Raw genomic sequence first — 14,089 nt, 5'->3', positions numbered from 1 at the left:
ATCCCAGCTTACCGTTCCCCCTCCCCATGTCCTCAAGTCCATTCTCTACGTCTGCATCTTTATTCCTGTCCTGCCCCTAGGTTCATCAGAACCTTTTTTTTTTTTTAAAGATTCTATATATATGTGTTAGCATATGGTATCTTTTTTCTCTTTCTGACTTACTTCACTCTGTATGACAGACTCTAGGTCCATCCTCCTCACTACAAATATCTCAGTTTCGTTTCTTTTTATGGCTGAGTAATATTCCATTGTATATATGTGCCACATCTTCTTTACCCATTCATCTGTCGATGGACACTTAGGTTGCTTCCATGTCCTGGCTACTGTAAATAGAACTGCAGTGAACATTGTGATACATGACTCATTTTGAATTATGGTTTTCTCAGGGTATATGCCCAGTAGTGGGATTGCTGGGTCATATGATAGTTCTATTTTTAGTTTTTTAAGGAACCTGCATACTGTTCTCCGTAGTGGCTCTATCAATTTACATTCCAACAAACAGTGCGAGAGGGTTCCCTTTTCTCCACACCCTTAATTCTTTTATATTAAGCATTTTTGTTTTCAGCTTATTAAAGGTTCTCAATTCAGAAAAAAATGTCACTATGTGATGTTTCATTGTTTACTATATTAAGAGATTCCAGTATCTGTTGCTGTTCATCCAGCCACTATTTTTTCTTTATCTTTTCATTCTTTGACATTACCATTCTAGACAGTACCATTTGTAGATCATGTCTTAATTTTTGGAACTCTTCTTTTCCTAATGTTACCAGAACATCTTCATTCAGTGGGATTAATTTAGGAGTTTCTTTCTGCCATTGACTAATTCCAGTGGTGGTTAAACATTTCACTGACGTAATTAATGATAACTGAGCATTTGAATCAGTGAATGTCTCCGTTCCAGCAAGCAATGTTTTATTCTGACATTCTTCCACATCATTTCATATTTCTTCACCTTCTTTGGTAAGTTCTTCTTCAGCATCTCTAGTGTCTTCCACATCTGTAGTACACTCTGTATCTTGCTGATTCAGTGACTCGCGCTTATAATTTTCTTAGCCTTATGATAATTTAAAAAGTTTTGGGACCTTAGGCAATCCCTTAAACCAGTGGTCCCCAACATTTTGGCACCAGGGACTGGTTTCATGGAAGACAGTTTTTCCACAGACCAGGGTGGTGGGGAGGATGGTTCAGGCGGTAATGTGAGAGATGGGGAGCAGCAGATGAAGCTTTGCTGGCTCACCCGCCACTCTCGTCCTGCTGTGTGGCCCAGTTCCGAACACGCCGCGGACCGGTACCAGTCCACAGCCCAGGGATTGGGGACCCCTGCCTTATACTATCTGTGCATGAGTTTCCTTATCACTCTATTCAGAGAATGTGCTAGAGAATAAAGGAGTACTTGAAGGGAAGCCCTCAAGTTAATCAGTTCCTCAGTTCCCTACCACTTTGTCTTTCCCTCCTAACAGGTGGGTTTTTGGAGCTGTCATTGGTGCAGGAGCTAGATAAGAGTGGCACTTGAGGCCTGGCTGGACTTTGGGCAATTCCCAATTCCAGCACGTGGGAAGTTTTCCCCCACACCACCAAGCAATTCTCTAGGTGTCCTGCAATTCAACTCAATTCTGACATTATCTATCCAGTGATAGCATCAGATTCCACAGGTTAAGGACTCAGTCCCACAAGACTGCCCCGTTCTGCTTCAGATATCAATCACAAGTTTAGGTTGTCACCTGTGTCTCTGATCAACTGGCTAAAAATCAGAGGTTCCTACGATCCCCTCCTTGGGTTCAATTAATTTGCTAGAATGGCTCACAAGACTTAGAAAACCTATTTACTCACTAGATTTTCAGTTTATTACAAACGATATTAAAAGTTAGGAATCAGCAGCGATAGGAACAGATACCTAGAGTAAGGTCCTGAACAAAGGAACTTCTGTCCCCGTGGAGTTTGGGTCCAGCACTGTGGCGAATGGAAGTGTTCTAGTTCACAAACCTAGAAGTTTTAGAAACCCCATCCTTTTGTTTTTTTATGGAGTCTTCATTATATAGGCATGGTTGATTAAATCATTGGCCACTGGAGATTGATTTTAATTTCAGCCCCTCTCCCCTCCTCAGAGGTCTGGGGATGGGACTGAAAGTTCCAGCTCTCTTATCAATTGGTTATCTTGGCAACCAAGCCAGCCCTCACCCTTTCCGACCTTCCAAAGTCACCGTATTAACATAACAAAAGATACATTTTTCAATCTCAGCACCAGAAATTCCAAGGGTTTTAGGAGCTCTGTGCCAGAAAGGGGGACCAAATATATATTTCTTATTCTAAGTTGCAGTATCACAGGTATCCAGCTCCCAAGTGTTGCAGGAAAGAAAGTGGGGCCAGAGAGAATGGTAACATCCCAGGTCACATCCAAGTCCCCGGGATAGCCACCAAGTGTGGGTTCTTGGCTTCACACAGGAAAGAATTCAAGAGCGAGCCATAGTAAGGTGAAAGAAGGTTTATTTAGGGAGATACATACTCCATAGAGTGTGGGCCATCTCAGAAGGGGAGGGGCACTAGGATACAGGGTTGTCAGTTTTTACAGGGGTGGGTAATTTCATAGGCTAATGAATGGGAGGATTATTCCAACTATTTTGGGGAAGGGGCGGGGATTTCTAGGAATTGGGCTACCACCTGCGTTTTGGCCTTTTATAGTCATTGGCCTCAGAACTGTCTTGGTGCCTGTGGGTGTGTCCTTTAGCTGATATATTACAATGAGCATATACTGAGACTCAAGGTCTAGTGGAAGTCAATCATCCACCATCTTTGACCTAGTTGGTTCTAACCAGTTTATGTCATGTCCCCAATGGCTATCATTCTTTTAAAGGTTGTACCTTGCCCCCTTCCTATCTTACCAGCAGTAAGGGGTCTCTCCTTCAGGGCTGGGGCTCCATATCCTGTGAAATGCCAGGCAGCCCCAGTGGCAAGTTGCAACCATTATGGCACTCTCCTCAGCCCATCACTTACCACCACAGAGCCACTGCTTCTGTTTTTTAGTTTTGCCTGTTGGCCCTCCTCTACTAAGCCCCTGTTTATACTAGCAATGATGCCAGATATACTAAATGGTTTCTAGCTTATTTCAGTCTTCTTTGTTAATTATACTGTGCCTCCCAGCAGTGAGAGTCATTGATTCCGTAATGTTGATTGAATGTTTACTATTTGTCAGCCCATTTGTGGAATTGTTGACAAAACAGCTATGACTCTTGTGGGGAGCTAGTTTGGAAAAGAGACAGGGCAAACAATCAGACAACTTGCTGTCTACAAGAGGACAATGAGCTAAGTGCCTGGTGTTTAGGAGCCTAGTGGAGGGTGATCAGGAAGAGATTCTTAGGAAAGTCAATAATTGGGTTGGGGCTCAGGGGTAAGCACATGGTTTGGAAATAGAGGGATTTGATGGAAGTTCACAGACAAGGAAACTGAACACATCAGAGGCATTGCCAAAAAGCAAAAGACCTGCCTCACAAACATATGGAGAGAGAAAGGAGAGCAAAAGTTTGGGATTTAACATGTATATGGGCCCCACAGAGCAGAGGGAACATGGCATTCATTGAAGGATTTTTATCAGTGTTGTTCTCTGGTGAGATATGGATAAGTCTACAGGATAATTGGAGAAACAGAAAGAATGGGATCATAGAGATACATTTGGGACTGATTCAAACTGTATTCATTTATACTGAGGGTCAGCAAAGTACAACCCGTAGTCAAATCCAGACCTCTGCCTTGTATGTATAAGGCTTGTGAAATAAAATTGGATTTTATATTTTTAAGTAGTTGAGAAAAATCAGAGTACTATTTCTTCAAATTTCAGTGTCCATAGTAAAGTTTTATTGGAATACAGTCGTGCAAATTTGTTTACACATTGTCTATGGCTGCTTTCACACTACAACAGCAAAGTTGAGTAGTTGCTACAGAGACCTATATCTCTTAAGGCTTAAAATATTTACAGCTCTTTACAGAAAAGGATTACTAACCTGTAATTTACAGAATTAAACTATTTTTGTTGAATGCCCATGTCAAGGCAGGCTATCAGTTATTCATGTATATGTTGTAGGGGATCACAAGTTAAGAATACAAGACCCCTTTCATTTTAGAGCTTCCATTTTGGTGGAAGTTAAATTTTACTTAATAGGTGGGTTTATTTGAAATCTAGATAGAAATACTGGCATATGGAATGTGAATTATGTTATGGCATCTCTGCCTCTGAAAACCTCCTGAGAGACTTCCTGAAGGTAATGCTGTCCAAACTGAGACAAGGATGGAGAGAGGTTAGAGGCCAGAGGCAAGAGTCTGAGCTGAAATTCGGATGTGAAAGGACCATGGAGGAATGGGGAGTGTTTCTGTTACCAGGTTCGTCGACTGAACCCATGCTGGGGTCCTAGCCTGGCTGAGACCCCTTGTCTCAGCCAGGGAGGTTCTTTTTCTGATTGGATCCATGCAGTCAGTAATGAGATGCTGAGACTGGAACAACAGTGGCCAAAGAATGGAGAAGCAGGAACCTAGTTCACAACTCAACTTCTCAACCCAATTCAGGCAGAGACACCAAATATATAGGAGAGTCGAAATAAAAGGGAGGGTTTTGGAAGGAGTGGGAGGGATATTCATGAGTTTTCTGAGACAGATGAGTGGTTTGGACCCAAAACTGATGCAACTCTCCTTTTTAGTCCTTGTGTGGAATTTTCTGGTTGTTGTCGTGGCAATCATCAGCTGTTCTGGCGCTGGTGGGTGTGTCATTTAGCTAATGTGTTACTGTGAGTGTATTATGAGGCTCAAGGTCTACTGGAGGTTGAATCTTCTGCCATCTTGGGCCTAGTTGGTTCCAACCAGTTCTTGTCATTTTTTGTCTATGCAGCTTCCTCCTGAAACTTAGATTAAGTGTAATTGGTTTCCATTTGAGAGAGTGGCAGGGGTATGATTCTTGGGCAACAGCCTTGGTAATATTTCTTGTCTTGTTTGTGAAGTGGAAAGCATTTTTGGAACAGGGTAGGGAAGGGAGAGGAGACATTGAAGGATCCCAAGGAGAATGATCCATGCCATGTCCTCTAGATTGGAGATCGCTTTGCTCTAAACATGTCATTTCTAGCATGCGTGACCTATTTGGAGTAAACACAATCAAGGGAGGTTCTAAACAGGAGAGCTTTCAGTGCAATGGTATCTGAAAAGTTGCCCTCAAATAAGGTTAGGTATTAGAAAGCTCTTCCTGCTTTTGAGAAAAGTGAACTTTGGGCATTCACTCTTTGGGACTATGGCAGAGAAGTATTATAAATTGTGTGGCTTATATTCTTTCTCCTTTTTGCACTCTTCCTGCTCCTTCCCACTGAAGATTCCCATGAGTGGCCTCTGAATTCTGTAATTAATGAACCTCTTGCTGAAATATACACTTACTTATATTCCATGATTTTGTGTAAAACTTGTCTTTAAGAGTCAGGGACAGCTTAACATGCCCTTTGGCATCAAGATCTGGGAGGCCAAGTTTGGTGTCTTATAAACTTTCAGGGAACCCAGATTCCTGATATCTGGTAAGAAGGGTGGTACTGAAATGTGAAGGTGTTGGGAATCAGAGTCTCAGTGGAGGGGAGACGGATTTTGATCATAGTGCACGTTTGGACCAACGGACTAATGATGGTTGGGGCCAGGGTAGTGGGGACCAAAGAAATATTTTACTTATTTTAAATTATCAACAGAATTTATTGTTGATACAAATGTTAATTAAATATATTTTACCAATAACTTATAAAGCAATTGATAGAACCGAAACAATTTCCCTCTAAAGGTATAATACTGACTTTTTTTGTGTTTTTAAAAAATTTGCATCTGGTCTTGCTTTTCATGAATCTAATAATTTGCTTACTCATCATAATGCTAGGCACTATTATTTTTTATTGTGGTAAAATTCATGTTACATAAAATTTACCATTTAAATGTACAGCTCAGTGGCATTGTGTGTCACCTTGTTCTGCAATCATCAACCATACATCTCCAGAACTCTTGCAAAACTGAAATGGTACCCACTAAACACAATTCCCCATTACTCCCTATTCCCAGCCCCTAGCAATGACCATCCTGCTTTCTGTCTCTATGAATCTGACTACTCTAGGTATCTCATATAAGTAGAATCACACAATATTTGTTCTTTGCTGTCTGGCATATTTCACTCACATAATGGCCTGACATTTCATCCATGTTGTAGCTATGTGTCAGAATTTTCTTCCTTTCCAAGGTTGAATAATATTCCCTGGTATGTACATACCACATGTACATACCACATATGGTATTTCTGTTTTCTTTTGTTTTTTTCCCCCAGAAATAACATAGAGATGAATCCATAACAGATGCACCATTTTACCTTCCCAAGGGCAAGGCACAAGAGTTCCAGTTTCTCTACATCCTTGCCAACACTTTTTTTTTTTTTTTTTTTTTTTTTGCGGTACGCGGGCCTCTCACTGCTGCGGCCTCTCCCGTTGCGGAGCACAGGCTCCGGACGCGCAGGCTCAGTGGCCACGGCTCACGGGCCCAGCCACTCTGTGGCATGTGGGATCTTCCCGGACCGGGGCACGAACCCGCGTCCCCTGCATCGGCAGGCTGACTCCCAACCACTGTGCCACCAGGGAAGCCCATTTTTATTATTATTATTTTTAATACAATAGTTATCCTAATGGGTGTAAAGTGGTATCTTGTTGTATACTGATTTTTACTGATTGGTATATCTTCTTTGGAGAAATGTCTGTTCAAGTTATTTCCCCATTTCTTAATCAGGTTGCTTTGTTGAGTTGTAGGAGTTCTTTATATATTTTGGATATCAGTTTATAAGATTGCAAATATTTTCTTCTGTAGGTTGCTTTTTTCACTCTGTTGATTTGGCACACAGAAGTTTTTAATTTTGATATACTCAAGTTAATTTATTTTTCTTTTGTTTCCTGTGCTTTTGGTGTCATATTCAAGAAATTGTTGTCAAATCTAATATTACAAAGCATTTCTCAATGCTTTCTAAGAGATTTATAGTTTTAGCTTCTAAGTTTAGGTCTTTGATCCATAATGAGTTAATTTTTGTGTATGATGTAAGGTAAGGGCCCAAATTCATTTTTTTTGTTTTTGCATGTGGATTTCCAATTTTCCCTGCACCATGTGTTGAAAAGACTGTCCTTTTCCTATTGAATGGACTTTACACCCTTGTTGAAATAATTTGACCTATATGCAAAGGTTTATTTCTTGGCTCTCTATTCCATTGGTCTATATGGTTTGCATTCTTCTTTAAAAATATTTTTTTGGCTTTACATTTCAAAATCAGCATTCCTAGTACAGCATATAGGAATAAATACAGCGGGAAAGATTTTTTCAAGTTTTATTCAGAAATAATTGCCAGACATCTCTTTATAAGTTTAAGATGTTATAGCACGATGGTTTCATTTACATATATTGTGAAACGAAGATTTAAAAAAATATTTATTTATTTATTTGGCTGTTCTGGGTCTTAGTTGCAGCATGCGGGATATTTGTTGCAGCATGTGGGATCTTAGTTGCGGCATGCGGGATCTAGCTCCCTGATCAGGGATGAACCTGGACCCTCTGCATTGGGAGCATGGAGTGTTAACTACTGGACCACCAGAGAAGTCCCTGAAAGGAAGATTGTTAATTACACTATTCTGACTAGGAATCCCTGACAACTTTTGTGATGTAAGTCAGGTGACTAACAGAGATCAGCAAACTTTTTCTCTAAAGGGCCAATTTATTGGAGAGACAGAGATTTATTTTAAGAAATTGACTCATGTGATTGTGGAGGCTGGCAAATCCAAAATCTGCAGGGTAAACTAGCAGGTTGGAGACCCAGGGAAGGGTTGATGTTACAGCTTGAGTCCAAAGGCCATCTGCTGGCAGAATTCTGTCTTTCTTAGGGTACCTCAGTCTGCTTTTGCTTAAGACCTTCAGCTGATTTAATGAGACTTATCTACATTATGGAGAATAATCAGCTTTACTCTAAGTCTACTGATTTAAATGTTAATCCCATCTGAAGAATATTTTCACAGCAACATACAGGTAGTGTATGTATACAGGTAGTGTTTGACCAAATATCTGGGTACTGTGTCCTAGTCAATTTGACACATAAAATTACCCACACAGTCAGATAGTAAATATTTTTGGCTTTGTGGACAAAATAGTTTCTGCTGTGTAGGGGAGGAAAAAGCTTTCCTCAGTCTTCCCCCTGGCTAGGTCTGAAAATTAAACTGAAAAAGGCATGCAAATTTATTTATGACTTAAAAAAATTTTTTTGGCAGCACTGCGGGGCTTGCAGGATCCTAGTGCCCTGACCCGGGATGGAACCCCGGATCCTTGGCGGTGAAAGCATGGAGTCCTAACTACTGGACTGCTAGGGAATTCCCCATGCAAATTTATTTAATGTGAGTTTTGTGTGACACGGGAGCCTTCATTTCTAAGGAAATTAATACCTGTAGAAACAGACCTTGAGTATTTTTATGCTAGGTTTGATGAGGAATAGGCAGTTGTATAGAAATATAAGTCAGAGAGGATGAGGTTAGTGTAGAAAACTGGGGAAAATTTATTAAAACCTGTTTGTTCTGATTCTTCTTGGCATCCTTTTGTCTTTGGAAATAAGGATGATCCTTCCCCCAGGGTATAGGGAAGGCACATCTCACATGAGGCTTTTATGACTTGTCTCAGAGGAAGAGGGTTGGGAGATCAAAGTGACCTTCCTGCTTCTGCCATTTTCTCAAACACCTTGAGCTTAAAATATTCAATATGCCAAGGTGCCGTATGTTGGGGTAGGTATGCCCTTAACCCCATCGGTTGTAACTACTCAACTGTGCAGCTGTAGCCATAGCTAATATGCAAACAAATGTACAAAGCTGCTGGGGGATAATAGAAAAAAATATATATCAGTCTCTGCTCCCAGTTCCTGGCATAGGCCTCCTAAAACCTTTTAAATTTCCTAAGTAATAAGAACACTAGGAGCATCTCTTTTTCTAATATTTGGTCTTCGACCTCATCCTTGTCACAGGGCTCCTAAATCTCTTGTAAGTTCCTACATGATAAGAACACTTGGAGCATCTTCTATTCTAATGAGGTGACTCTGGGTGGGCTCCTGGGTGGCTCCTGGTCACCAGAAAGACAAAGCCATGCTTAGAAGCTTGGAATTGTTCAGACCCACCCTGCACCTCTCCTTAATAATTGACCATGCCTACGTGAGGAAGCTACCATAAAAATCCCCAAAGTACAGTGTTCCAAGAGCTTCTAGGTTGGTGAGCATATCAATGTACTGGGAGGGTAATGCACCCCAGGTTCATGGGACAAAACCTCCTATGCTTGGGACCCTCCCAGACCTCACCGTAAGTATCTCTTCATCAGGCTATTCAGCTGTATCATTTATCATATCCTCTAATAAACCATGAAATGTAAGTAAAATTTTCCCTAAGTTCTGTGAGTTGCTCTAGCAAATTAATTGAACCTGAAGTGGGAGGAGGTTATAGGAACCTCCAATTTGTAGCCAAGCCAGACAGAAGCGTCAACTGAAAAAAAAAAAAAAAAAGCACAACCTAAAAGTTGAGAATTATGTTTTATTCAGCAGATTTTCTGAGGACTTAAGCCCAGAAGACAGCCCCTCAGATAGTTCTGAAGGACTGTTCCCCAGAGGTAAAGGAGGAGCCAGGATATATAGAAATTTTTGCAAAAAACAAACAAACAAAAACTCCCCCAAAACTAGGTAGTGGGAACATTAAAAGATTACTGTTAATTAAAGAAAAAACAGCTATCTCAAGTTAATGAATTTAACACTTTTCTTTGGGAAGATGCAAGAGTCTGGGCTCTTTGAAATCATTCTTTTGATATGCACCTTAACCATCTAGGGGATGGCATCCTGTTTTTCTCCATCCTGAATCCCCTCAGGGTGCACAGTTGGGGGCGGCTGCTGTGGCTGATGGCTTCATGGTGGCAACATCCTTTGTTTACTAATATGGCAGTCTACATTCTCTGTCCACAGAAGTTATGGGTAACCTGGGGACATGTTCCTTGCATTTGGAATCTGATGTGGGGTGGGAGCAGTCTTGTGGGACTGAACTGTGAGATCTGACCTGTGGGATCACACTATATCGAGGTGGTTAGTGTTAGAATTGAGCTAAATTGTAAGACACCCAGCTGGCGTAATGGATAACTGCTTGTTGTAGAGAAAACCCCACACACGTTTGGTGACAAAAGTGTCAGAAGTGAAGTATTGTATGTGAGTCTGGTAATTGTGTAAGGCTAAAGGAGAAACACACAGGAGTTAGGGACCTGGATTTATCCCTACTCAGGGAAAGCCTGGGTTTTTCTTTTTTTAAATAAATTTATTTATTTATTTATTTATTTTTGGCTGCATTGGTCTTTGTTGCTGCGCGCGGGCTTTCTCTAGTTGCGGCGAGCGGGGGCTACTCTTCTTAGCGGTGCGCAGACTTATTGTGGTGGCTTCTCTTGTTGTGGAGCACGGGCTCTAGGCGCGCGGGCTTCAGTAGTTGTGGCACACGGGCTCAGTAGTTGTGGTTCGCGGGCTCTAGAGCGCAGGCTCGGTAGCTGTGGCACAGGGGCTTAGTTGCTCCGCGGCATGTGGGATCTTCCTGTACCAGGGCTCGAACCCATGTCTCCTGCATTGCCAGGCGATTTTTTTTTTTTTTTTTTTTTTTTTTTGCCAGGCAGTTCTTAACCACTGTGCCACCAGGGAATCCCATGCCTGGGTTTTTCTATTCAGGCATGTTCTGCATGCACTTTATTCCTGGATACTGAAATTTGAACTTCATATAATTTTCATGTGTCACAAAATAGTCTTTCTTTTGATTCCCTCCCAACTGTTTAAAAAATGCGTAGGCTGTAGGTGGGGTTTGATGTAGTTATCTGACAGTCTGGAGAATTCTTGTCCCAAAGCCTGGAGACACAGTGAGAATGTGTGCAAAATCTGTGGGTGGAAGAGTGTCTTTTTATTGCCTGTGTCCTGTTTGACCATTTTCTAGAGGAGTAGGTACTTTCTTCCTCTGTTCAGCCTCTTCCTGAGTTGGTTCTGGAACTTTGCAAGAAGGCTGCTAATAGGATAATCTTCCTCCTGCAGTTCCCAGGGTCAGGGAGGGATCCTGCAGCAAAGATTTCTCTCTCCTATTCAGCTTTCTTGTGAACCAATTGTGCATGTAGTGAAAGACTGCCACCCAGTGCCTTAAGCAAGGAGCCTAAGGGGGCAGTTTTTGGGCTTTTGTGCTGTTTTCTTTTTTCGCCCAGCTCTCTGCTTGGGCTTGAGGTTCATATATGTGGATTTGTCACATCCTCTGTGGAATAAAAATTATAGGGAAGAGAGCCATTACCCCTACGAGACAGTCATTACAGCATACAGTAGTGGTTAAGAGCAGAGGCACAGGAACCAGGGTGCTGGGCTTGACTCTGGGTTCAACCACCTGTGAACTGTGTGACTTTTGAGTGTGGTTCTTCACTGCTCTGGGTCTGCTTCCTAATCTGTAAAAGGGTTGGAGATTGGAAATAACTTATATGGTTGTTATTTGGACTAGTGTTAAAGTACTTCATAATGACTGGGCATCCTTGCACTTTTTTTCTTTGAGGTTCTCTTTTCCTTATTGATTTCTATAAGTTAATGTAGTGGGTAGATAATTAAATCATTATCTAAGTATATAGCAAATGAGTTCTCTTGTCTTTTTTTCTTTTAACTTTGTTTATTGTGTCTTTTGCCAGACAAGTTTCCTTGAACAACTTTTTCTGTACCCTTTACTTTTTATTTCATACAGTTCATAAATTTGAATTACAGAAAAAAATCTTTTAAATTAGAATTAGAGAATTTTTCAGTGGGATGTCTCCCTTCTACTCTTGTCTGTGCGCCTTCTTCTCCTTTATAGGCGGCCATGTTAGGATATTTTTGTGTATCATTTTCTGATCAGTTTTATTACCTTAATCAATGTTAATTTCAGAGTAGTTTTATATTTACATAATTATTTTGAAGGTAGTACAGAGAGTTCCCCTGTACCTCATACATATATTCCCCTATTATCAATGTCTTTCTTACATTAGTATCGTACATTTGTTACAATAATGAACCAATATTGGTACATTATTATTAACAGAAGTTCATACTTTATTCATGTCCTCAGTTTCTCCATAATGTCCAGGATCTCATTCAGGATAATACATTTAGTACTTCTGTCTCAAGGCTCTTCTTGGTTGTGACAAGACTCAGAAAGTTTCTCAGCCTTTGTTTTTGATGCCCTTGACAGTTATGGGGATTACTAGTCAGGTATTTTGTAGAATGTCCCTCAATTGGGATTAAAAAAAAATTGATTTATAATGCACATACCAGAAAACCTACTTTTTAAAAATTGCACAATTCAGTGCTTTTAATATATTCCCAATGTTTTACAACCATCCCTACTATCTAATTCCAGAACATTTCATCATTCTGTAAAGAAACATTGTAAGCATTAGCAGTCAATCTCCATTTGCCCTTCTCGCATTTCCTGACAATCGCTAATCAGCTTTCTGACTCTATGGATTTGCCTATTTTGAACAATTCATTTAATGGGCTCATAAAAAATATGGCCTTTCACTTAGCATATTCAGGGTTCATCCATTTTGTAGCGTGAATCAATACTTCATTCCTTTTAATGGACAAATGCTATTCCATTGTACATTTATGCCATACCACATATTTTGTTTATCCATTCATCAGTTGATAGACATTTCAGTTGTTTCCACTTTTGACTGTTATAGCATGGTTGCTATGAAAATTCATTTACAAGTTTTTGCACAGATGTATGCATTTATTTTGTGTTATATACTTAGGAGTAGAACTGTGGGGGGTCATAGGGTAACTTTATGGTTAAATTTTTAGGTACTCCCAAACTCTTTTCCCGAACTACACTACTTTACATTCCTATGAGCAGTGTTAGAAGGTTCCAATTTCTCCATATCCTCCTTAACATGTGTTATTGTCTTTTTGATTATAGCCCTCCTAGTGAGTGTGAAGTAGTATCTCAACGAGCTATTCATTTGCATTTCGCTAAAGACTGATGATGCTGAGCATCTTTTCATGTGCTGATTGGCTATTTGTTTGCCAGTTTTGGGTGAATTATCTAATTCAAATCCTTTGCCCATTAAAATTTTGTTTTGTCTTTTTAGTGTTGAATTGTAAGTCTTCTTTTATCAGCTAGTATATGATTTGCAAATATTTGTTTTACTATTATGCTGGTTGTCTTTTCATTTTCTTAATAGTGATTTTTGAAGCAAAAACTTTAATGTACTTGGGATGAAGTCCAATTTATCTTTTTTTTGTGTGGTTGCTTGTAAATTTGATGTCATATCTAAGAAAGCATTGCTTAAGTCGAGGTCACACAAATGTACATTTATGTTTCCTCTAAGAGATTTACATTTTACTCTTACATTTAAGTCTTTGATCCATTTTGAGTTAATTTTTGAATACGGTGTAATGTAGTTCAGATTGGTTTTTGCAGACTTCAGCTTCAGTTGTATACAGAATAGTTTTAGTCCAGATTTTATGTTCTTTAAGCTCATATCTTTGAGTGTTTGAACTGGGATGTCTCGACTTTTTTTTTTTTTTTACAAAAAGGAATGGTTGGGAGACATCAGGTTCTAGCTGCACAGTCCTTATAGCTTGCTGGGAAGTTTCCTTTTCTGTATATTCATTACCAAATTGCAGGATATGCTCACCAGGCCTATAAACTGATTTAAAATATCCGCTTTCAATAAATGAGTGAGCCAAAATGGCTGCTGTCTCTAGATCGTCTGTAAGGTCAGGGATCCTATCATGCCTTCCCCGGCATCCAAAGGCAGCTTCTGAATACTATAGAGCAGTCAAGAAATTAATAGAGTAGTCAGACTTGTCAGAAAGAGCAGGCTAGAAAAGGGTGAAGAAGAGTCAGGAAACTGACAGTCAAGTACATTAGATCTTAGAGTGAAGTTTAATTTTGTTTTACCTTAATAATAATTTTTAATTGTGAAAGTAATTAATGATCACTGTAAAAATATAAACATGGTGAAAGTTAAAAAACAAAACCAAAAAAAAATCTAAACTGTC

The 14,089-nt window shown here is 40.0% G+C and overlaps 1 pseudogene; it reads right to left on the bottom strand.

Annotated features, from left to right (window-relative positions):
• Positions 1 to 297: 297 nt before the first annotated feature.
• LOC111170806 (centromere protein K pseudogene) lies at positions 298 to 6,204 on the bottom strand (annotated as a pseudogene).
• Between the last annotated feature and the right edge of the window lie 7,885 nt (positions 6,205 to 14,089).

This window comes from Delphinapterus leucas, chromosome 2, assembly GCF_059928025.1.
Source record: "Delphinapterus leucas isolate spDelLeu-1000000601 "Yukka" chromosome 2, BTC_Dleu_Yukka2, whole genome shotgun sequence".
Classification (NCBI taxonomy): Eukaryota; Metazoa; Chordata; class Mammalia; order Artiodactyla; family Monodontidae; genus Delphinapterus; species Delphinapterus leucas.
The sequence above is the reverse complement of the archived record's forward strand: the minus strand, read 5'-3'. Positions and strand labels throughout refer to the sequence as shown.